The sequence below is a fragment of the Phoca vitulina genome, unplaced genomic scaffold (assembly GCF_004348235.1).
Source record: "Phoca vitulina isolate PV1807 unplaced genomic scaffold, GSC_HSeal_1.0 scaffold8, whole genome shotgun sequence".
NCBI lineage: Eukaryota > Metazoa > Chordata > Mammalia > Carnivora > Phocidae > Phoca > Phoca vitulina.
The window spans coordinates 23,686,595-23,710,033 of NW_022589711.1; the positions used below are offsets into that span (position 1 = coordinate 23,686,595).

The 23,439-nt window shown below is 42.0% G+C and overlaps 1 protein-coding gene across 4 annotated transcripts in view; it reads left to right on the top strand.

Moving 5' to 3' along the window:
* The first annotated feature begins 312 nt into the window (after nucleotides 1-312).
* The window catches only part of ST3GAL6 (ST3 beta-galactoside alpha-2,3-sialyltransferase 6), a 63,171-nt gene continuing 40,044 nt past the window's right edge, over nucleotides 313-23,439 (top strand). The window contains exons 1-3 of one of the 4 annotated variants that reach the window (XM_032406401.1): nucleotides 313-3,370; nucleotides 22,316-22,476; nucleotides 23,066-23,116. The gene's annotated coding sequence lies outside the window, so the exon portion shown is untranslated. Of the gene's footprint in view, nucleotides 3,415-22,315; nucleotides 22,477-23,065; nucleotides 23,117-23,439 lie in introns of all 4 variants that reach the window. The other 3 variants (XM_032406399.1, XM_032406398.1, XM_032406400.1) reach the window with 3 other exon arrangements.

Genomic DNA, 23,439 nt, shown 5'->3' on the forward strand with positions numbered 1-23,439 from the left:
TTCAGGGGCCATTAAAAGAATTTGCAACTTCCAAGAGTCCTCTCCTACTTCCTGGTCCTTCCCCTCCTACCTTATTAGAATAAACCTTTTATACAAAGGATAAATTACATATATTTACAGAGTGAAAACATTTTCCCCAAAACAATTGCCAAAAACACTATCCCAGAGAGAGCTAAAACCCTATAATCCCATCACCCTGCTTAATTCTTCTTTTTTTTTTTAAAGTTTATTTATTTAAGTAATCTCTATACCCAAGGTGGGGCTCAAACTCACAACCCTCCAAGATCAAGAGTCACGTGCTCTTCCGACTGAGCCTGCCAGGTGCCGCCAGACCATATTCTGATAACACATATCTAGTAGATTTCTGTTTCTGATAGCAACTTTATTACTGCTGTAAATATAATGTTCAGATCACACGATGACGATTTAACATCTACAGGAGTAGATGCAAGCATGGCAGCTACGTGTGTGTTTACATCTAACTCTAAATAAGCACAAAACTGGACTCTGTGTCATGAGTCAAATTTCAATTTTTATGTCTTCATAAACACATAGTTAATGAAGGAAAACGAAACAGCAATGCTGGGGTCAGGTGACTCAGTTGGTATATCCTGGTCTAAAGGAAAGGGATGGTTCCCAGCCTGAAGTGGAACAAAGTGTCATCAGTTAGTGCAGCTGAAGTATTGGATCCAGCAGAGAGCTGCTTAATCTTACGCTGGGAAGTAAAAAAACTAATTAGATGAAAAGAGTTTCTCTCGTCAGTGTCACCAAGTCCCAGCTGTCCTTCATTATCTCCTCCAGCTGCGTGTACTTTGATCCTAATCCTAACTGGCCCCAGTTGTTACTGCCAAACATGTAAAGTTTATTATTTCCTGTAACAATAGCAGTATGTTCATCTCCACATGAAAGAAATGTAGGTATATCATTTTTAAACCAAAATTTGCTGGGAATATTTTCAGCAAATTTACTTTTTCCAAATGTAAACACAGCACCCGAACCGGGCACCACCTCCTCGGGGTCCCCCATGCCGAGGGCGGTGCGGGGAGCCTGTGCCTGAACCGGAAAGGTGGCAGGGGCGATCCGGTGGGGCCTATGGCAGCGCCTCAGTCCCGACGCGGGCTGCGGAAGCCCCCCCTCCCCGGGCCCCCATAGCGACACCCCAGACATCGGCTGCTACCGCGTCCCCTGAAGTCAACAAACCCCTGCTTAATTCTTTATCACCTTCAACAGGAATTCAAAATTTTTGCACAGTTGTGATCATGTGCCCATACAATAATGTATCCTGCATTTGAAAAAAAATAAATAAAATGTTACACAGCTCAAAAGTCCCTGCTCCACATAACTACATAGACATGAGCTATCCTGGAAAAACTGATCTTGGTCTCAGGCACTTTCATTTGAATCACAGCTCCAATGTAGGCAGTATGACCTTGGGCACATTTCTTAACCTTCTGACTCTATGTCTTCATTTCTAGGATGAGATTCTTCTCGCTTGCAGGATGGATGGGAGGAACAGATATGATGCATAGGCAGCAACTGACTCACAGTGGGCAATGACTGGGAGGTAGTATTCTTATTTCCTCAGCTGATGGTTTTTGGCCAAGCACTGTGCCAAGAATTCTTTAGCTCATCATCTATTTAAATCCTAACAACCCCTGCAGATAGGTTGTATTATATCACTTTTACAGGTGACACGAAGGAAGTACACGAGGTTAAGGCACTTGCTCAAGGTCACGAGGCATGCCAGTGGAATCTGAACTAGGTTAGGGTGAACAGTGCCTTCCTGGTCACTTCTATAAAGCAGCACAAATGCCACCTAAGAATAGCAGATGACCTCTCCCCTTAGCACATGACTTTGCAGATCCAAAAATCCTAAGAAGGACCGAGTGGATGAGGTATAATACTGGTTTAATTCTGAAGATCATGAACAAGAGAAGGATAATAAGGAACTCAGGAGACACTAAAAAGAGCAAAACCATCTCAAGGAAAATTGACCTAGATGGGCAAATTTCCTAAACATCGTTCACTACTCTGATGTCTCAGGAGCCACCTTGAAAATTTCAAAACTTGTGTACGTTACCTCAAAGGCAATTTGTAGAAAAGAAAGGAGATAGGCATTTTCTGAACGCTCTCAGTGTTTGGATTAGTAAAACCGGGAAAATAACAAGTGCTGTCTCCTAGGCCTGTTGTTAAAATTAACACAAATACCAGCAGGTCCCTCACAGATGAAGGACTTTGTTTCAGAGCCAGGACACATTGCCGCTTTGAATTATATCCAAGTCTGTGGCTCCTCTGGGGTCACTTGACAGCACGTGATTGCGATGCTCAGTGTCCAAAGGCTGGAGCTATTAACTGAATGTTGCTAGACAATGAATTATTTCACAAACACTAAAATATAAAAAGTATTCAGAGCCATCCAAGTATGAGGACATTATTCATTTATGCTTTTCTCAAGAGAGCTACTTTAACAAGAAAGAAAATGCACGTCCCACCTTCGTTCCTTCTCCCTAAAGTAATACCTCCTCCAAAAGACAAAAAGGACCAACACGTTTGTCCTTGAAAGGCGGAGCCCAGGAATTCTGGAGCTCTGAACACCCGCTCCCTTTTTGCGAGGGACCAAAACTCCTGCCTCACTTGGTGTCACAGGAGTCCCCGGTGCGCCAAGCAAATGTGTTTACTTCTGCTGCCCGCCAGCCCGGCGGGGAAGGGGAGTACCCTGGCCGCGCCACACTTTCGCCCCTGCAGCTTTCCAAACAAACCGAGGAGGGATGGGAGTGTCTTCTTGGCTGTGGAACTCGATCCTCCTACCTTGTCCTGAAGCCACCCGCTGCTTTTCCCCGGCCCTCCCTTCGTGGTGATTTTCCTGTCCGGGACGCCCGGGAAGGGCGCGCGGCCGGTGTCCGCCCAGCCCGAAAGGTACGGGCTCGGCTGCTTTCCCGCCTCCCTGCTCCGGGGACGCGGAACCCCTAGTCTCCCTCTGCATTGCACCTTCCTTCGTGAACTTGGGGGCGGCCGTGGTCACCGCGCGTCTGGCGCCAGCAGCCGAGCAGGAGGAGCTTCCCCGCGGCTCCGGAGGCGCTCGGCGCAGTCGCCTGGGATCGGGACCCGGGCGTGGAGGGCAGCGCACGGCCCGGCGGGCGCCTTGGACTCCCGCGGCTTCCCCGCCTGGTCCGTGGAGAAGGAATCGTGCCCGCGCCGCCCCTGACCCGGGCCACCTTCCTCCGGTTTCCGCCGGCCTCGGGATTCGGCGGCCCGATGCGGCAGGCGCCGCAGCAGCCGGCTGGAGCGAGCGGCGGTGGGCGGAGAGCAGCGGGCCCCCAGCCACCGAGCCCCGCACGCTTCTGCAGCCTGCGCTCCTGGGCCTTGGCCGGTAACTCACTCCCGCCGGCTTCCCTGCGGGTTGGCATTGCCCGGGTGAGGGAGACTGGGGATCGGGGAGACCGAATTCCCCACCCTGGTTGGGGCGGCCTGGGGTCTGTGCAGCCTCTGAGGCTGAGCGTCGCGGGTGGGGGGCACGCTGAACCGACAGCCCCCTCCGCGCACCCTCGCGTGAGCCCGCCCCCCGGTTTAGGGGCTGCGGGGCACCCGCCGCGGAGAGGAGCTGCGGGGCGCCCGGATCCCCAGGGCGGGAGGAGGGGCGCTGCGAGTCGAGAGGACCTGCTTTGGGACCCGCTTTTCTCTAATCTCGGGGGAGCTTGGGCACTCGCGTGCCGGCAAGGGTGGGGGCTCCTTGCTCACCGTTGTTTTGTAAAAGGGTCTATTCGCGAACGGGGGCTAGAGGTCTGGAAGGTTCTCGTCTTTTATCGTAGAAAAATTTCCAACAAACCCTCCTTCCCGCCACAGTAGAGCTAGACCTAACACAACAAGCACCGAGGCAGTTTGGGGGGGGGGGGGTGGGGAGGGAAGAGCGGTGGTGAGAAACTCGCAGGGTTTGGGCTGCCTTTAGTTTTCAAGATAACAAAGGAGCAACTTGTCATTTTGAGGCCCTTGCTCTAGGGTTCTCTGGAGAGCTCAGCCTCTTTCTTCTGTGCTGTTATTTTGGCTTAAAAGAAAATCTATAGACGATTTCTAGAAACTGAAACCCCAAACACCTTCTTATAGGATCTTCAGTAGAAGGGGTAGGGAGAGAGGTAGGGGGGGAGGTGCTCGCTACTAAAAGGTAATATTTAAAAACTGTATGTGGGAGAGGGATGAGAATAACATCCGTGGATGCCATCAGAAACCACATAAACCGCAGATTCTAAGCTCAAACAAGTCACATGCATCCGAGTACTATGCTTAGGTGGATAGTTAAGGGAACTGCAGGAAGGCCAGAAACTCCTTGCCCTCGTTGGCTCTTCTCCCCATTTTCACACTGAGGTTTAGGTTTCTGACGGCTGCCTATGCTCTGCTGGCCTGGATGTTTGACTTTCCGGTCTTCAAACTTCCTCTCCCAACTGCAGACGGTGACACTATCTTTTTATTTACACGGAGATGTTAAGTATTTGGGAAGATCTGCTCAGGCTGCCAGGTTATTTTCCTTTTGAAAGCAAGCTGATTTGACATTTGTAAATTGGTTTGTGTAGCTTCTTTTCTTCTCAGGAAGGATTGCTTTTCACACCCAGATATGCAAAAGAGACAGATTGTTTTGTAATCTGTTGCCGCTGAGTAAGGCCAGCTGCCTCAGAGACACTTTATTATTATTATTTTTTAAATTTGTTCATTTTAGAGAGAGAAAATGGGGGAAGGAGGGGACAGGCAAAGGGAGAAAAATCTTCAAGCAGACCCCCTGCTGAGCACAGAGCCCAACACCAGGCTCCATCTCTGGACCCTGAGATCATGACCTGAGCTGAAATCAAGAGTGGGACGCCTAAGCAACTGAGCCACCCAGGCACCCTGACTCAGAGACACTTTAGATAATGGCAACTTTGGTTTATAAGGAGAAAACTTTTTCAGAAACTGATTGTATTACCCTGATCTGGCTTCCTGAGCCTTCCTTAATTGTTCATGTGGAGGAGGAGATCTTCATTCCTTGCTCAGTGGGGCTTCTTTCCTGGAGCGATACTTTTACCATAGTCCCTGAATGTCCCAGTCCCAGATTGTATGTCTCCTTATAAAGATGCAATAAAATGAGACCACATTTCAGTAGATTTGTTGGAAATATTCAATTTGTTCTTATGCCCCAAATCCATAAAAATCTTTGAGGATCAGAAAGGAATAGATAGTAATTGGCAGAAGAATACCATTAAAAGACATACTGTTAAACAAACAAACCCAAAACGTAAGTGTCCAGCTGTTGTCTTCTGTTGGAGATACTTCTGTGTTCCACATCATGTGGAATACTATAGGAGACAGGTGAAATATGCCACATTTCCCATATGTCTCTGACAAACATCCTTTGCTAGCCATGCAGATTACCACTTGGCTTCCATCCAGGGTTGGGGGCCGGATGGCTATTTAATATACATTCCAGGTGATGCATATCAAGGTGGTAAGGAAAACACAAAACTCCTGTGGCACCCATTATGATCTCCAGTGTGTTCACATGTGTTATTTTATTAAATCTTCCCACCAACTGTATGAGACAGGAATAATTAGCTCCATTTTATAGTTAAAAAAAAACTAAGATGGTCCCAGCGTAAGTGACTTAGAATGGATCACATGAAAGTCTGCTTAACCTCTGCCTTACACCATCCCAGGAAACCTCCATAGCACACATTCCTCACAGATTCTTCCATTCTTTGTGCATATGCTTCACCTTTGTCTTGCACACACTCAAGTTATATATCCTCTGATCTGAATATACTTTCTTAATTGCCCCTCAGTCTGGGCGTCTTGAACAGGGGGTCTGTATGCTTTGCCTTTCCTTCTGATAGCTTCCGACTTTCGTCAGTTAGGTATGTTCTGTCTTCTCTGTGTCTTTGATGTGCCACTTTGGTGTGCTGTGTCTGGCCAAATTCAGGAGGATATGTTATCTCCAAGGGATTGTGTTCCAAAAATTCTTTTCATTCTGAATGTATTTTTACTGAAGTTCCTATTCAACCTTCTTGCCTGGAAGAAGTCTTCCCAGGGGTACATCCCTACGCTCACAGTTTAAATGAACCTCTCCTATTTATTCTAACTACAATGGATAAAATAGCACACATCAGAATTTCCAGGTGAACCCTTTATGGGTTAAAAATAAAAATACATTTGTTATTAGACTGTATGTTAATTATGCTTCAATAAAAAATTATTTGATTTGGAGCAAGCTTGATGTATAGCATACAACGGATGCATTGGACACTACAGCGTGTCAGTAGGAAACTGTGTTTCTGGTTCTGTATTAGGATGTCAGAAGCACTGTTCCCTCATCTGGTGAGGTAGCAGGAGTTCTTTCCCCTGATGGTGACTCCCAGCACTGAATAAGCAGTAGGGTCTTAGACTTGATCAGGAACTTGGCTGTGATACAGTCAGGCTAAGAAGGGGTAAAATGCTGGGGATGAGTTTGAGGGTAAAAGAAAGTAAGGAGCAGGAGGACCTGAGTCTCTGTTCCATGCTCATACTTCCTCTTCTTGGAGACTTTTTGTCATCTGGGGGTGGGGGTGGTGGCCAGCTTACCATTTACTGTCAGCCTTCTGCATCGACCAGGGAGGGGCTTTCCTTTTCTGGGACCACTGGGAAAGAGAGGAAGGAAAGCACCCAGCCCTTGGGAATTTTTTTTTTTTTTTTAATCACAAACACTGAAAAGCTGGGTAAAAAGATGCTCTTCCCCATTCTCTCTTTTTGCCCTTATACCTAAGACACAGTGTGCTTAGTAGCATGTAATGCTGGTCTTTGAAGGATTCTTTAAACCTAGACCTACTTTTATCTGGTTGGGAATGGAAAAATCTGTAGATGAGGAGAATGAAGTCTCCAGATGAAAATGTGGCACGGAAGCTGGAGATTCTTGCAAGGGAAGCGACCTGCCACAAGTTGTATGTAGAAGCGGGTCCGGAGTTGATATGGTTGTGGGTCGCAGTCACTGTGGTGGAAGGTAGGGGCGGCAAGGGAGCAGAGAGTGGTTTTGTGGTAAATGCTGGGTGACTTTCTGCATAGTCATCCTTAAGGTGGGAATTGAGTTTCAACTGATGTTTACTGAGTATCTGCTACATAATGGGCGATGTAGGGGGGTAGGGCATGCAGTGTTGAACAAGATAGACAGAGCCCCTGCTCTTACAGACCTTATGTTTTGTGAGAAATGGAGTCAATAAACAAGGAACAAATAAATGAAAAAATATCTTTCAGATACAAGGCAATACACCTCGGGGTGTGCTAGAGAGGGAGCTTCTTTAGAGCAATCAGAGAGCTTCTCTGAGGAAGTGATATTTGCACTGATATGTGAATGATGAGAAGCAACTGTCAAGTGAAGAGCAGAAGGAAAGGCTTTCTAGGAAGAGGGGACAGCAACTGCAAAGGCCCTGAGGCATGAATGAATTGGGGGTGTTTGGAGAGCTTGTAGATGGAGAGGAGTGCAAAAGGGGAGTTTGGAGGAGATGCAGTCCGTGAGGGAAGTGGGGGACAGTTTATATAAGTGAAGCCTTCAAGTCTTGGAAGGGAGCTTGAATTGTGTTTTCATTAGAATGGGATGCCACCAGAGATTTCTAATTAGAGATTAAGTCAGTCTTCACCCAATGGGCACGGGCTTTCCTGTTTGTGTCTCTCACTTCCTCTCCCTGTCTCTCTCTCTCTTTCTCTCTCTTTCACACACACACACTCACTCACCCTCAGTCAGCTTTACTTCTCTCTGTTAATTGACCATCAATGATTTCTCCTTCCTCACCCCAGGCCAGGGCACAGGCATCCATGCAGAGAAGCAGGGCTCAAAGGACCCTGGACCCTGGGCCTCTTATCCTCTGAAATAAATCTATATACTCACTTAGTTTGATCTTCATGCATAAGACTCTGCATCACTAGCTCTGATTTCTCAACCTCTCTCCAGATTGAACTTCCAGATATCTCTAAGAAGTCTCTGGGTTGGCTAGTGATATCTAAAACTAGATACTAAAAATTATGTTAATTAGGCAACTCAACTGCAATTGATATCTTTTTTAAGACAATGATTGTCACAAGAGGCGAAAATTTAAGTAATCCAAAGGCCTTGCCTTTTCCTGAATACCTGCTCCTTCTCTCCCAGGCTGATGTCTACATGGTCTGTTATGGGAGGTTTATGTCCTTTTTAGAGTACAGTTTCAGTGGAAATGTGCAAGATTCTTGTAATATTTGTCTTGGGAATATCCTATGCCTGAGAAATTTCATTTCTATTGGTCTTTGTAGATGATCTTAGAGTAATACTTAAATCATGAAGGCTTATGTCCAAGCTGATATCTCATAGTAGCACTGGTTTATCAGAAATGAACAAGTCCGCAGCATTTTAGCCATTATCCTTTGACTCCAGGATAGCTCATCGTCACTAGTATATTACCCTCTGGGGGAGCTTGGTACACTCCTTAGAGAGAAAATTGTTATTGAAATTCTTTATCCAGATGCCCTGTTTATTAACTTACATACTTAATGTCACTAATACACATAACTTGAACAACTCACTTTCAGCTTTTTGTATCTTTTTTTTTCTGGTTGATGGCATCAAATCTGGAATACCTTTCTATCTGATAAGGCAACGATTACATCTTGTCCTGTTCAGCCCTGGTCTTCTGTACCTGGTGCAGTGTCCAGAACATTACAGATAGAACAAACATTTGCCAAATGACTTAATCCTTGTCCATGGATTGACTCACAATGTTAACATATTAGCTCCGTTGTAACATCTTTATAACTATTATGATTCATTTTTGTAACTATTAAGATTATCAACTTGTTATCTCAAAAACTTTACCCATTGGAGAAAGCAGGTGAAAGATGAATTCATCCCTGTGGATTTGTATATATTAATTAAAACTCTTTGGGCTTTGAAAAGTTTTTTCTTTTTGAAAATATTATAGTGTACTTGTGTTGACGAGAAAGAGACCAGTATGTAAATGTCATCAGATGGATAGTCTTAAATTTGTTTCCATGTACAGTAAACTTTCCTCTTTTTTCTTTCTTTTTCTCTTTCTTTCTTTCTTTCCTTTCTTTCCTTTCTTTTGTAAGCTCTAAGCCAAACATGGGCTTGAACTCATGACCCTAAGAGCAAGAGTCGCATGTTCAATCAACTGAGCCAGCCAGGCGCCCCAGTAAACTTTCAGAACTTCATAATTCATAATTTATGATGCTTTGAGTTGGGTTAGTCAGGTCTGTGATTATATTACTGAGGAAATAAGTGTGTGTGCCAAAGATGTGAATAACAAAGTCATTTCCCTCTTTATTAGTACCTTTTTAAGTCCGCAGTTTCAGGCACTTTAGTAGGCAAAGACGTGCATTGCTCAAGTGTCAACACTTGTTATGAACTTTCTTAGATTCCTATTAGGTATCATTTAACCTAGTTAAATGAGATACATATAAATGCCCTGGGGGGTCAAAAGTTCTCTTCATCAAGATTGCCACAGCTGGGAAGAATGAGAAGAAGAGCCTGGGTAGCAAGAACTGAGAGTCTGTGGTGCATGAGAGGGGCCAGCTGGGGGTTCCTGCTGAGACTCATAGTGACAAAGTTTCTCCTGAAGAATGTCGTCTTTGAGAGCACCGTTTTGGTTAATACAGATATTCTGTATTCATATTTTAAAAATTCTAAATATTTAGAGGTTCTACCTTTTAGATTTTCTGTCCCACAAACACATAATGCTATATAAACGCAGCCTTCTTGTTTTTGAGCTGTTTCTGTGGAGTCTGCTCCTCCCACCCCATCAGATTTTGGTCCTCAGAGAGGTTATTAGTCCTTTGTGCCTGACAGTTGGTGGAATTTTCTTCTTAGAAAATATTCTAGGGGCGCCTAGGTGGCTCAGTCGTTGGGCGTCTGTCTTCGGCTCAGGTCGTGATCCCAGGATCCTGGGATCGAGCCCCGCGTCGGGCTCCCTGCTCAGTGGGAAGCCTGCTTCTCCCTCTCCCTCTCCCCCTGCTTGTGATCCTGCTCTCGCTATGTCTCTCTCTGTCGGATAAATAAATAAAATCTTAAAAAAAAAAAAAAAGAAAATATTCTCTTGCAGATATTTAGGTCAGCACCACAGAAGGTGCTGCTTTTATTAAAATTAAATATGTTTAAAAAGATAAACTAATAAATAAGATAAAGATATATGAAACAAAATTAAACGCTTTTATTAAAATATTGTGCGACCTTTTAGTATATAAGAGTTGTTTATGTATTAAAGGGTAGAGGAGGCAAAGATGAGGGAATGTGTACATTTTCTATGTTTAGCATGGAACCAAAGAATAAAAAGGTAGAGATTTAAAAAAAAAATTCCCTGATATTTTAATGGATAATTTATAGCTGTATTTACAAGTTGAAAATGGGTTATCCAGTTGCATTTAGACAAGAGCAATGAGATGATAATCCAGGCCTTCATCTAGGGTATGAAAGGATCTTCAATTGCTTTTTAGCAACAGAAATTAATTTATAATTTTATTTAACTGATAGACTCTGAAAGTTAAAAGAACTTTCTGTTGTAAATGATGTTTGTGAGATAAAGGACACTTCTTTCAAATTACTTTTGCTATTTGGAGCCAATATTTTAGGTAAATGTCAAAGTAGTTTAGCTAATTACTTTGATTCCAGCTCTGCTACAAATAAATTAGAAATAATTGGATATTTTGATAAGCAGGATATTAAGAGAGAGGTATGCTTTCTGATCATGAAGTACCTATAAATGTTTTCCAGGCACTGAATTGTTTGGAGGACAAATCTGGTCCACCTATTGCAAAAAAAAAAAAAAAAAATGTTTTTACAGCTTTGGTGGGTAGGGGGTCTTCTGCTCTAACTATAAAATGATGCAATCATATTCCTTTTTTTTTTTTTTTACAATTTTATTTATTTATTTGACAGAGAGATAGAAAGCACAAGTAGGCAGAGAGGCAGAGGGAGAAGCAGGCTCTCTACTGAGCAGGGAGCCCGATGCGGGGCTCGATCCCAGGACCCTGGGATCATGACCTGAGTCGAAGGCAGAGATGCTCAAGTGACTGAGCCACCCAGGCACCACTATACAATCATATTCTTATACAAAATCTTCTACCTAAGCTCTCTACCTATGACCACCAATATTCCTGTCCATGTACTTTTATGGTAACATCCTCTAAGCATGGTTTTCATTATGGAAATTTTTTTCTACTCAAAAATCCAGAGAATTTCTCCAACTGGTCTTTGAAGTTTTCTGTTATCTCATGATGCTACCTTTCATTTTACTCTCCCATTTGAATCCGTAGTTACTGAAAGCCTTTCAGTGCTTTAACTTGAGATGTTCTGTTGATACATCATGCCTTCCCCCTCCCCACTCCACCCTTCCCCATCCAGACCAGATGATAACCTGTGTTCATTTTCTAGCTTCATGGCTTATAACTGCATGACTCTGCATAAGTTGCCTAATGACTCTGAGCATCACTTTCCTTATTTATAAACTCAGCATAATGGCCACATCACATTATTGCAATAAAAGAAAACATATAAATGGGTCAGTGTAGTTTCTGCCAAATATCATTTAATCTGTATTACTTGCCATTATTATGGTTATAACTCTATGATGATAGCTATTGTTATAACTCTATCCTCCCTCAAATCATTAAAAATTAACTTTCTCCAGAAAAACTTCCTGCTTGACATCATGAAGCTCTAATTTTCCCTTAAGTCTGTTTCATCTTAGCACCGGGCTTCACTTTGGACTTTATTAATGTGCTCGTGTTGTTGTATTTCTTTATTCTTCGGTGAACAGGAACAAATGTTTGGGCACCTATGATGTGCCAGGTGCTGTGCTATTTATTATATAGGGATCTGGGTCATATGGAGAAATGCAGTGTGTGTGTGTGTGTGTGCGCACACGCACGTGCCCCCGCGTGCACGCACATGCAGGCATATGGGCTTTGCGTGGAATTGGGGATGAAAGTCTGTTGGTTGAATAGCACTAGGAGTTTTTCACAATAAACTAGGGTTAAGAAGTAAAAACTGCTCTATTTGGATGCCCACTAAAAATCTTAACATCTTTTAGCCTGAATTTTTTTTAGATGATTTAAAAAGTATAGTTGGCCTTATTCTTGAAACAGCTTTACATATTATTTCTTTCTTAGACTCTCCTCTATCCTCATCCAAATGCAGAGTGAAGGTAGAAAGTGAAGTCCTCCTTGAAGAGCAGAATACAGAAGATGATTCTGAGCTATGGCGGGGCTGGGGGGGGGTGGGGGGGAGGAAGGTCTGGAAGGTGAGGAGAACATTCCAGAAAGCGCAAACAGCATGGTCAAAGGTGCTGAAGCATGAAACAGTGTTGAGAATGACTAAGAACTGTGCAAAGGTTAGTGCTTTTAGACTATAATGTTCAGAGTCAAGTATCTTAGGAGATGCCACGGGAGAGAACATAATAGGCAGCTCAGTCAGACTCAGAGACATATGGCCTATGATGGTTACATCTCCCTAAGGGGTTATGTACTTGGGGAATGAAGGTCTATATGGACAATTTATAATAGGCAAATTCTTCACATTGCTTCTAACATTGGACTTGAATTTTACATGTGGCATGGAATACATCTCTTCCATTTGCTGCTTTCATGAGAAAATGATGAAAACATTAGTAATGGTGATGTATGATTGATGTTAGAGCTCTCATTTTTAATAACCCAAGTATTTCAAACATAGAAATATTAAATGTCATTCGAGACTTCTGAAACATGGGATTCTATTTGCAATTTGAGAATAGGGATGGGCTTCAGTGGGACAGAGACATCCAGGAAGAACAGTCAGCAGGATCCCTACAAATTCATAGCCTTGAAACTTTTGGTATCTCCTTAATACATTTTACACAATAGAAAGCCAAGTGCTTCTGTTCATAGCTTCATTTTCTATAATTATATGCTATGTTTTTACCCCAAAAATAGGTTTTCTGCTAAGTCTGAGTGGTGTCCAGTATTTTAACTCTGTCCTTTGGTGTTGATTTCTCTTGCTTGGAGATTAAGCAATTGGACCCAGAACACCCTAACCACAAGAGTTTAAAATTCCCAGAGAAGAATGAGATGTGGAAGAAAAAACACTGGAACTTACTTGAACTGTAATTAGCCTGAAAATGGAATGTGTGGGAGAGGTCTGCAAGGAGGGTAGGAAAACAGAGGGCCAAGCACAAAGTGCCCTAGCATGTTTGCAGCACTGTTGAGGGGAGAATGTATCCTTATGACTTACAATGGGTTTCTGCTTATCAAACATAATTTTTAATTGTCACCCATATATAGAAGTTGCCAATCTGCCAGTTCAAATATATGTATTCCTTGGCCTTCACATTTTTCTCATCTTAAGTAAATTATTTGAGCATTTCTTGTTACATACCTGCTCCTAGGAATTGAACATCTCAGGTAAACTGGCCACTCAAGCGGCTCACGCTTGGGTTGTGGCTTCTCCCAGACAATGCCCCTCTCTGAGGTTCTCCTTAGGTTGCTCAGACCTCTATTTCTTGGACAGCTCCAATTTCTCTAGTTTTTTTTAAGTAAAGTTTCCATGGAAATATATTGGACATGCAGAGGAGTACAAAACCATACAAGTGTAGTTTGCTACATTTCTTCCCAGTGAGCCCACCTATGTAACCTGCCTCTAGATGAAGAGCTAGCGCATTGCCTGGTCTCCAGGAGTGCCCCGTGGGCTCCCCCTGTCACCGCTTCCCTCCTTACACGTAACCACTGTTCTGACTGTCACCGCCATATGGTAATTTTTTTTCTGTTTCTCTTTAATTTGAATTAACATCCAGGTATTCTAAATAGCTCTAGAGCATCAGAGTCCTTCTGGTTGAGGGTGAGGACTGGGCATTTCAGGAAGAGTGTTCTAGGTTGAATTGTGGCCCTCAAAAAAGACATGTTGAAGTCCTAAATCCCAGTACCTGAGGTTTGTGACCTTATTTGGAAAAAGGGTCATTTCAGATGCAGTTAGTTAAGATGAGGTCATGCTGGAGAAGGATAGGCAACTCGTCCAGTATGACTGGTGTCCTTGTAAGAAGCATCCATGTGAAGACAGAGACACAGGGATAACACCACGTGAAGATGGTGGATTGGAGTGATACATCTATAACCTGAGGAGTGCCAAGGAGTGTGAGCAACCCCCAGAAGCTAGAAAGAAGCAAGGAAGGATTCTCCCCTACAGGTTTTAGAGGGAGCACGGCCCTGCTGACACCTTGATGTTGGACTTCTAGCCTCCAGAACTATGAGACAATAAACTTCTGTTGTCAGAAGCCACCCTATTTGTGGCACTTTGTGCTTGCAGCCCTGGGAAACGAATATAGAGGGTCTGCAGTGGGCCTGGTGCCCTGACCCCTCCTCCCGGAGTGCACCTGGCCCTTGGTACAGGAATTACCCTAGCTACATCCCGTCCAAGCTGCTCTTGTGTGAACTGGCTCACGGAGTGCTCTGTCTTGCTCCTGGTTGCTCCGCATCCGTGATGTGCCCCATAGAAGGACAGAGGTTTCATTACCATTATATGGCTTTTTCTTTATTTCTTCACTAGTGCTTTCAAACGGAGTCAATTTGGTTTCCTGACATACCCCAGACCAAAGCCCTGCACATCAGCCCTCTGTGCCTTCCCATCATTGCCTATTGGGTCTTTGCTGAGTTGTTCTTACCCATCCTACCGCACCCAGACTGGGGCCACATCCTCCATCCAGTTTTCCCCAGTTCTTCTGGTCCAAATCATCTTTGATAGGAAAAAAAAAAACCCAAGCTTTATTCTTTAAGTGAAATCTCTATTTTCAAACAGTATGCCATGCTATAAATAAAGGTTTCATTTTGCTGACCTTAGGTATATCAAAGACCAGTTCTCATTTGAGAAAATAAAAAAGGCCTCAGATCAAAAAGCTGTCCAACAGTTAGGCTTTAGTAAGTAGTAAGGAAGTATGCAGAACATATTGGATGACAGAGTACTTTCTTTAGCAAAGGATTAGTTTTAGTTTGCCTTACAACTTATCTATTTTTTGTTCCGGGCTGAGTTTCTGGTGTTAGGGAACCACAAGGACCGTACTGTTGTAAGGTTCCCAGGGTGACTCCACGGACTTGGGCCACTTCCTGTGTTCCTCTTTTGTGCCCTTGCTTTGGGGCCCAGGGAGTCGCTGGTGGCTTTTGACATAAATGCTGCTAGCACAGACTCTTCCCCTTAGCCTCATATGTCTGTAGCATATACGCCTTCCGTTCTGTCCAGAAGTCAGTACTTACTGCTGCCAACTCTGGGGAGTCTTCACCAGACGTGGTGGGGGGAAGTTTCAAAAGTCCAAGTGATCCTACTTTTGGTTTCTGGTCTATTTGTGGTGCCTTATTCTCACGCTGAGTCTCAACTTCTTGTTCCTACTGTTTATACTATTTGTTTCTATTTCTGTTTTGCACTTTGAGGTGGAATACAAAAAAAAAAGTCATAAATTTGGAGCTAATCGTGTATTCTGTACAATACACATTATGCATTGAAAACTAATAAAATGCACTTTGTAGGTAAGAGGTTAGAATGAGGCAGAAGGTTATGTTTGGTATGTTTGTCTGTGTTTAAATGTGTGAATGTATGGACTTGCTTTCTTGGCTCAGATACCCCTTACACTCTGAGATCTCGTGCCATGGGATATCTGGGTAATAAATATCTGTGATGGATGGACAGATGGATGAGTGGATGATGAAGCTGCTCCCTCTTGGCTGGTTATGTTATTGAACTGCTGGTAGGATAAATTTCAGTTGGGTCAGGGCTACCGCGGAAGCCTGGAAGGGTTTTCCTAAGCTCAGGAGGATTTCTTGGGCTGGAGTCCAGGGATCTAGAAGTGATATCTCCTTGGCTTGCCTATGGAACATGCTAAAACATTTGGCTTGTTGTGTGAAAATGGGGCCACACAGTCTGACTCCATTGGGACCCCCAATGTGATAGAGTTACTTCTTTCATTGGAAACCCAGATTTCTTTTTCTATTTACCTATGTGGGGATGGTGTACACTTCTTTGGAAATCTGCTAGGAGACTTTACTTCCCTTTCCTTCTGAAGACAAATGCCCTTCTTCATATTCCCTTTTGCATTTTCTGGACAAAGTTATGTTATAGTGTGAAGAATGCAGCCATTAGTAAACAGTTATCCATATTTTAAAACATCTGCCTTTTGAGGCTTTCCCAGAAATCTTCTTTATAGAAAACAGTGTTAAAAGTATAGGAATCCCATAGATGGGTCTTCACGGATTTGTAGAGTTGATTTCTCAAGTCTACACGTTGTAATAAAACTTGCTACAGTGTCCTTGAGTTAAAAAGTTCCATTAATATAAATTGATGATTGTTCTTAGTCACACTGTTTATATAGGTCTAACAACTTCAGGATAATTTTATTGCTTTTTTTAATTGTCTGCTTTATCAAACATTGACTCTGCCACGTAGTAGGCACTTGACATTCTAAAGAAAAATTTGGTTATCTTTCTGTGTGGTTGTGTCTTGGATTATCTTCTGACCAAAGCACAGAACAAAGCATTCCAGAGAAATGTTTGTTTTGTTTATCTGCTTGCTCAAATGCTCTGATTTTTCTGCCAAGTGTGGAGTATGGTGTGCCCAGAAAGAGAAAGTGGTTGTAAGATACAGACTATTTTCTGCACCTACTTTCTCTTCAGTATGTTTTGTTTTCAACAGGATTAGTATAGATTCAACTTAACTAGAAATTTACTTTCTCATTTAAAATACTGTTAACTTCCCCTTTTCAGAGTCATAGTATTTTAATTATCTAGGTATTTCTCTATGATTTGAATTATCAAAGATTTATTTCTTTAGAGAAAAACCCTATTTAAAATGGAAATTTCAATGTTATTGTATTTTTTTAAGGTTTTATTTATTTATTTGAGAGAGAGAGAATGAGCAGTGGGGCAGGGCAGAGAGAGAGAGAGAGAGAAGCAGGCTCCCTGCTGAGCAGGAAGCCCAATGCAGGGCTCCATCCCAGGACCCTGAGATCATGACCTGAGCCGAGGGTAGACGCTTAACCAACTGAGCCACGCAGGCGCCCCAGAAATTTCAATTTTAAAGTATTTCTAGCAATGTGTAAGATTCACTGTCTCAGTAAAGTATTTTATCTGAAAAAAAAAAAAAAAAGAAGAGATTTGGCTCCAAAATGGCATTTAGATAAGCAATCCTCTGAAAGCAACCTAAATGTCTGCTAGTAGGGAATGGGTAACTTTGTGATATATTTGGTCAATAGACTATTCTACAGAACTTGAAAAGAATGAGCCAGACCTTTCTGCATCGAAGCAATATGGATGGAACTCAAAACCTGAAGTGTAGAGTGAAAAACACAAATTTCAGAATATTATATATTTGTTATGTAAATGTTAAACATTACTTAGAACAATATCATATACCATATAATGTTTATGAATGTGTGTGCATGCATACGTATGCCTGTGAATAAAAAGTGGACTGGCTCTCTATCAAATTCATGATAGTGGTTGACCCTGGGAGAAGAGGAATAGGGATAGGGAGGGGAACATAAATGTGTATTTTAAAAAAAAATCCCTGAGAAGATATGGTTATCTTGGTTAATGGGCTCACAGGCATTTGTTATATTAACATATGGACTTCTATGAACATTTTTGTAATAAAAAAGTTCTGGGGGCACCTGGGTGGCTCAGTCGTTAAGCGTCTGCCTTCGGCTCAGGTCATGATCCCAGGGTCCTGGGATCGAGTCCCGCATCGGGCTCCCTGCTCCGCTGGAAGCCTGCTTCTCCCTCTCCCACTCCCCCTGCTTGTGTTCCCTCTCTCACTGTGTCTCTCTCTGTCAAATAAATAAATAAAATCTTAAAAAAAAAAAAATTCCGTGTAATATTTCCTAACGAAATAGGTTCCAACCAGGAACCGTATATTTATCAAGACTCTGGGAATGAGACTGAAGCTATTCTAATACATCTCTATTTCCTGATGCCATTCTGTGGAAAATGAAAGTTGACGGAATGAATCTTGAACGTGAGGAAAGCTCCACGTTCACCTGCTCCTGGGAAGTTCTTATGGCTTACAGTCCAGAATAAGGACCCGGGCAGCAGACTGCCTAGACCAAACCCTGGCTTGCCACCTTCCAGCTTTGAGACCTTGGACAAGTTGACCTCCCTAAGCTTTTTTGTGTCCTTAGCTGTAGAATTCAAGTAACACTGCCTGGGTCCAGTGCTGGGGAGGACTGTGAGTTCATGCGTACAGTAGGCATGCTGCCGAGATGAGCTATTACTGTTTCCAGCTTTACTCCTATCAGCAACCTCAGTTCTTCTGTGTATAATTTCCATTCTCACCTCAGAATCTTTGCAAATGCTCTTTCCTCTGCCCAGAATGTCTCTCATTTTCACCCTCTCTCATCTGGTTAACACTTCAGTGGAGTTCTCTGAGAATTCTCCCAGATTCTTCAGAGAAGCTCCCTGTCCTTCTGGACCTGGGTCAGTATCTAGCCATACCTCAGTTGTAATTTAAATAATTACCTGTGGGGTGGGGGGAGGGGGTAACAGGGTGATGGGTATTGAGGAGGGCACGTGCTGTGATGAGCACTGGGTGTTATACTTAACTAATGAATCGTTGAACACTACATCAAGGACTAATTATGTACTACACAGTGGCTAACTGAACATAATAATAAAAAAATAATTAAATAAATAAATAATTACTTGTGAACTGCTTGCTAATATCTGCCTCTCTCCTGGTTGGTAATCTGTTTTTTTTCTTTCACGATCTTTAGTGCCTAGAACAATGTCTGGTATAGAGTTGGCAGTGAGAAATTATTTACTGATTAAATCAACAGTTATTGTGGATGGTGGAAACTTTCAGAATTAATTTTATCAGGAAATAAATTTGACTCACTTTGCCAAAAGGATTAACCTACTAGTATTAGAAAGTAAATCTAGGATTATATGATTTCATAAAAAAATACTTATCACATGTATTGGTTTACTTGTAATAGTATTATAAAGTACCCCAAATTAAGATTTGCATCATATTTGTAATTTGGCTTTAGAGAATCATCTGATGGATAGTAATAAAAGTATCATCACATATTTTCATGTGCTGTGGAAAGCAGAAAAATTTCCAATACTTTAACCTTAAGATTTTATGTAGGTTCATCTGATGGCTTACCCTCACGTTAACTCACATTTTTCTTTTAAAAATAGCAAAAGAGGAATTAACAGGTGATACTTCCCAAGGAGCAGAATAAGCTAGGTTCATTCAGAATTAACTGACAAGTAAATAAGCAGTTTGAAGAAAAAGGGCTTTTGTCAATCGGATGGAATGCTACTTACAACTTTTAGGCAAACTGAAACAGCAAACTCTTAAGCAAACTGAAACAGCAAACTCTTAAGCAAACTGAAACAGCAAACTCTGACTTTCAGAGTCAGAAGAAAGGCAGGAAACTGGTTCCCTCTTAGTTGTTGGCTTATTTACTCTGGGAGAGAAACATAAAAAGGCTTTTAAATTTAAGGAAGATATACCTTAAAGTGTGAAGATAAGTGTTCAGATATTGGCACATATCTCCAGGAAAGACATCACATAGGATTTTGAACTGATTAAAGTCCAGGTTTTTTAGATAGGGGAGCAGAGCCAGAAACAGGGACTTTTAAAACATTGAAGGAATTTTTATGACTCTGTTGGATGGTAGGGAGGTGAAATTTCAGGGCTAGGTAAATAATGCAAAGCCCTCCATTGAAAAAGAAGACCACAAATTGTAGCCTTGGGAGACTTACCCCTCCCCACCTTTGGAGACACACGATTTTATGCCACAGATCACTGGGAAAAAATTATAGCCATATTTTCTTTCATTCTACATCTCTGTTAACTGTTGTATACTGAAATCATAAGTAACTGCATTTTTTAATGCTGAGTGCATATTTACAATGTAGTTACTTGTTTTTAAATATTTGCCAAGCTTGGAGTATGAGCATCATTTTTTTAATGGAAGTAAAACATCTCTTCTTTAGAATTGTGCAAAATAAATTATTGTTCAAAAGTATGATGGGGGCAGGTACTGCAAGATACCAGGATACAAACTTTCTTTGAATTTTGAATGTGTGGACTCACGAAATCCTGCTAATTACCACTTACCCAATTTATTAGTCATCTGCCCCCAAATCCAGGTGGGAGAGAACTTTTGAAGTCATATGGTTGGAAGACTATGCACTTTGGGGAAACACTGGTTTAAATCACATTCTAAGGCTTATAGTCGTGTTACATCCTTGGCACTCTTGACTCACAGCCTTGGCATTACCAGGCAGCTTGCTAGAAATGCAGATTCTCAGGCCCCACCCCAGACCTACTGAATCAGAATCTACAGTTGAACAAGATGCTCGGGTGATGCCAATGGACATTTAAGTTTGTTAAGCACTACTGTCCAAAGCCTCCCAAGTGGTTTTTAGAACAGAGTGTCTTTAGTAACAAGTGACTCATCCAATAATGCAACCTGTATTATCTTTCCTGTATTATCTTTAGGCAACCCAAATATTAGCAAGTTCTCTCTTACTGACTCAAACCTAACTCCTTGAATATTGTGTTTACTGGTTTTGGCTTAACCCCCCTCCTTTTCCCCTTAGCCCACTAAGCCTTCAGAACCAGGCTAATGCCGCTTCATGACAGTCGTTCAAACATGAGAATGGGCGATCTTGTTTCCTGTCTTGATTTAAGTTTCTCCAGGTGTAACTAAGTTCCCATCCCCCAGCTGTTCCTGATATGATATGATACTGTTTGGGTTTTTTTTTTTTACCAAGTATTCGGATAATTTTAAAGGACCCTTCCAACTTCAAAATTGTGATTTCTCCTTTACTTTCAGCTGGTAATAAGTACTAGTGGGCAGAAGATGATAGAAACCCAGGAGTTGCACTTTCTTTGCATTTAGGGAGAATGATTCTAAGGCACAAATGTATAATTACCCATAAGGTCCTTAGGCTCAAAATTCTGCTTCACAATGGAGACTTCCATTATAATAATAGCTACTAGAGAGCACCACTTTGCCTTTCTTCTAATTTCTAAATGCATCAACTACTTGGCATTTCAAAAGTGGAAATAAGAATTTTTTGGTGTCTCTATAAATTTTCAATTTCAAAGAAAAAAATTCCCTGTAATCCACAACTTAGCACATCAGTGGATTTCGTTTTTTTCTAGTGTCTTTTGGTAATGTGTCACACACACATCCATCTTATACGTAGAAATAATTTTCGTGTTCTCAGCTTTTAAAATTTTTCCTTCTTGGTAGATTCTAAATATTTTTTCATGTTATTAAATGATTTTCATAATAGTTAAGCACAAGTATTTCCTTATCATAGGACATCAGAGTTCATAGTGACTTCTTAAAGTATTTGCCATATTTTTGTTGGTTTGGTTTTTTGATATTTCCCAAGAATTTTTTTTATTTATTTTTTTTAAGATTTTATTTATTTATTTGACAGAGAGAGAGAGACCAAGTAGGCAGAGAGGCAGCCAGAGGGAGAGGGAGAAGCAGGCTCCCCACGGAGCAGGGAGCCCGATGCGGGGCTCGATCCCAGGACCCTGGGATCATGACCTGAGCTGAAAACAGCCGCTTAACCAGCTGAGCCACCCAGGCGCCCCAAGAATTTTTTAAAAATAACATTTTCTACTAGCACAAGTGCAGAGTGTGCAGTTTTTGTTTTGTTTGTTTTTGTAGCAGGGTTAGTCTTGTGTAAGAAGAGCTGTAGCAAGAGCAGTTTGGGATTTTTTTTTTAATTTTTATTTATTTGTTTATTTATTATTTTGAGAAAGTAGCCCACAGCACATTCTTAAACTAGTTGTTCTTGTAATTTCTCCATGCTTTCTTTCCCCTCACTTTCTCCTAGATATTTTCATTCTTCTTGACCTCCTCCTCATTCTCCTGTCTCCTTTCCCTTCCTCCTTGGAGGGTTTTCGGAGCGACAGTTTCCTTTCTCACCTCTGCATTTAACAATAACGCTGTGTGTATGTGTGTTGAGAGAAGCTGAAAAATAAGACAGATGGTTCTTTCATGACCAGGTTGTTTTGGATTAATTGAGCTGGGGTTTTTTTTTTTCCCCAAGGAGCCTGAGCGGGATCCGGTGGATAACCAGTCATGAGCTCTAGTAATGTAATATACGCTGCTGGTTTTGTTCTTGGATTTTTGTTTTGTTTTTGGTAATTTCATCACCCTGTCAAACATTTTGGGAGGGGTCAGGAGTGAGTTTACTAAGACGATGTATTCAGTAAACATTTTTTAATGGCTTAAAGTTTTTCTTGGGCAGTGAAGCCCATTCTTAATGAGCATGCTATCTTTGTGTTTTCTTGCAGCACTTGCAAGTGAAGAAGCAGCCCAACCCTTTGTCTTGGCTTATTTCTAGTGGACAGGCTCCGACAATTTAGCAGACAGGCTCCCGGGCCTCTGGGACCCTACCACATCCTTCACCTTCAGGAGCAGAGTGCCTTTGGGAAACAGATTCCTAAAAGTGCAGGTAAGTCAAGGCAACACTACCACTGTCTCAGACTTCTTAGATGTGAGTTTGAACAGTTGAAATGTTCTTATACAATGTTGCCACCTCTTCCAAATGACTTTAAAATGCCTATTAGTTTATTTTTTATTTTTTTTAAAGATTTTATTTATTTATTTGACAGAGAGAGAGAGAGAGAGAGCAGGAACACAAGCAGGGGGAGTGGGAGGGGGAGAAGCAGGCTCCCCACCGAGCAGGGAGCCTGATGCGGGGCTCAATCCCAGGACCCTGGGGTCATGACCTGAGCCGAAGGCAGATGCTTGAGGACTGAGCCACCCAGGTGCCCCTAAAATGCCTATTAATTTATCTCTTACTAGTTCAACATGTGGCCAGAGGGCCCATGAGACTTTTAATGTAACCAGTGACTCATCAGCATATCCCAAAGTTGAGCTATGGAACTTATAAATACTTTTATTATTATTTTAAAGTTTATTCATTTAAGTAATCGCTACACCCAATCTGGGGCTAGAACTCATGACCCCAAGATCAGGAGTTGCATGCTCTTCTGACCAACCCAGCTGAATGCCCCTTAAATGTTTTTTTTTATTCTCAGCGTGAATAGATCTTCTTTGGGACTACTCCAAGCCAGTATGGAAGTAAAAGAGTAAGAAAACACTGAAGTTAAAACTAGATCATTACATGCATCACAGCTATTTTAGAAACTGCTGTTAATAAGCTGTGTAACCTTGGGCAAGATGCTTGCCCTCCCTGGTCCTTGTTTTCTCAATAGAATGAACTCGAGTTCCCTCTCCATCCTTAAATGCTACAATTAATAATAATTTTATTAAAGTACCTTACTATGATTTTTAGGCATATTCTCCTTACCATTCCTGGAACCCATGTACAAATTTAAAACCCCACTTCATAAATGTATTCTGAGAAAGCTCTGGAGCTCAAATGTCCATCAGGAATTAGCTCCACGTTTTA